This window comes from Electrona antarctica, assembly GCF_951216825.1.
Source record: "Electrona antarctica genome assembly, chromosome: 4".
NCBI lineage: Eukaryota > Metazoa > Chordata > Actinopteri > Myctophiformes > Myctophidae > Electrona > Electrona antarctica.
In genome coordinates, this window is record NC_136809.1 from 11,352,901 (window position 1) to 11,355,400 (window position 2,500).

The 2,500-nt window shown below is 43.8% G+C and overlaps 1 protein-coding gene across 1 annotated transcript in view; it reads left to right on the forward strand.

Moving 5' to 3' along the window:
* The window catches only part of prom1b (prominin 1 b), a gene marked incomplete at both ends in the record, with an annotated part of 61,997 nt that overhangs the window by 52,239 nt on the left and 7,258 nt on the right, over positions 1-2,500 (forward strand). The gene's annotated exons all lie outside the window — the stretch shown is intronic.

Consider the following 2,500-nt stretch of genomic DNA (forward strand, 5'->3'; position numbering starts at 1 on the left):
GAATATATATTCAAAGATTTGCACCACATTTTCAGGACTTTTCAAAAATAGCAGACCTACAAGCTCGTAGCGCGCCACTCGGTGGCGCGCTATGAGCTTGTAGATCTGCTATTTTTCAATAGCTAAAGCATAACATATTGCTAACACCAAAAGGGGTTCCCGCCCAGAATGGGTTAAAGACAGGATACCGACAGGAGACAACACAAGACAAGATACTGTACGGCTTTATTGATCCCTGGAGGCTTTTCAGCTCGTTTCCGTAAGCCAGCGTGTAGACACAAGCAACAGGGAGTAAGAATACTAGTGGAAAGACAACAAATTGAAGACACACACACACACACACACACACACACACAGAGAGACACACACACAGACACACAGAGACACACACACACACACCCAAAACCGCTACCAACCTCCATAAGCACATCACAAAAGCACTTTCATACACAAATAATATAGGGAATTTAAGGGACGACTTCACCACTTTTCAACCTATTTTAAGATATAATCTGTCCTCACTAATGTTCATGGTAAAATGGCACCATTTTTTCCCTACTCGGCCTGTGTCTCATAGGAGGGCCGTGGGCAGTTCAGAAACTAACTCGCAAGAAAGATCCATTATAGAATCGTACCTTTTCAGGAATAGAAAGCTGAACTGCCCACAGCCCTCCTATGAGACACAGACCGAGTAGATCCCACAGCCCTCCTATGAGACACAGCCCTCCTATGAGACACAGCCCTCCTATGAGACACAGACCGAGTAGATCCCACAGCCCTCCTATGAGACACAGACCGAGTAGATCCCACAGCCCTCCTATGAGACACAGACCGAGTAGATCCCACAGCCCTCCTATGAGACACAGACCGAGTAGATCCCACAGCCCTCCTATGAGACACAGACCGAGTAGATCCCACAGCCCTCCTATGAGACACAGACCGAGTAGGGAAAAAATAGTGCTATTTTATCCTGAACATTAGTGAGGACCAATTATATGAAGATATTTTGAAAAGTGGGTGATCAAGTCATCCTTTAAACTCTACTTAGCTGACCGGAGTACCCCAGGGTTGTATACTAGGACCCCTCTTGTTTGTCGCTCTTCACTGAATTCATCTTTGCAAAAAAATAGCTACACTACAAGCTCCCAATGTTGTGACCATGTAGATCTGCTGTTTCTGCAGAATGTGTGCCCTATAGCAGTGTTTTTTTGTCCCAGGGCACACTTTTCATTGCCTAAAAATCTCGGGGCACACCTAGATAAACGGTGTGTATATATATATAGGCCTATATACATATACATACATATGTGTATGTATGTGTTATATATATATATATATATATATATATATATATATATATATATATATATATATATAAAAAAACTTATATACAAAATATAGCACACACATGTTCAATTTGTCAATGCAAAGTAATACTTTTAAATTAAAAAATCTTTGCCCACAATACAATGGTCTTAAACTTGAGTACTTCTGTACAAAAACAAATCTAAAAAATATTTGATTTTTTTATGGTTGTATTTCCAGGCAGTTGTTTGCAAAACAGGTAAATCTCTCTGAAGTCACCATCCGTGTCACAATCAATGAATCTCACGTTTGCCAACAGCTGTGCGTGTCCACTTATATCTGTTGATTCATCCACCACATTTTACACACACGTAATTTTGTGTATGACAACACTCTCGATGTCTGCATGCAGACATGTCTTCAATGCGTCGGCCAATTGTGTTATTTGAGAGTGGCACATTTGCTAATTCCTTTGCAGCATCTGGTCCCACCAAGCCCACACCCCCGCGAGAAATGTTTTTGTCCTTTGTAGCGAGTTGATCATGGTTGGTATCAAGGTGACGCTTCAGCTTACCGGGAACCATGGCGCTGTTTGCAAACTTGAATCCACAAACGATGCACAGCGGAATCTGGTTAGTTGTATCCCCAGTAAACGTGAAGCCAAACTTAGTCATCACGGTAAAGTCTGGCAGTGGCTTTCTTTGTAGGCGTTGCGTTGGTAGTAGTCGCCGTTGTTGTTGTTCCCCCCGGCCTGTGAGGGGCCGCTAGCTGTGCCGTTGTCAGATGCAGGTGACCCGGCGGCACTGTGTGCTGCTGTCGGGTTCTGGTGGTGTCTTTCTGGAGGGAGCGAAATGTAGCGTCTTCTGGATGCATCTATTTAGCATTAACATAGTCTATTGTTCCGTCGTTGTTGTTATCGCACGTCTAATGGTTAGACGTGTGACAACAACAACGACGCAACAACAGGAAGCCTGCAGCCCAGTAGCTATAATATTGCTTTCGCCTTTCGGGGGAGGGTTAGTGTTACTTTCTGTCAAATCAGACGGCACACCTGGACATATCAAACGGCACACTAAAGTGCTGCGGCACACAGGTTGGGAATCACTGCCCTGTAGGATAGCGATGGTAGGGTTCATACTTCACACAGGTTGGGAATCACTGCCCTATAGGATAGCGATGGTAGGGTTCATACTTC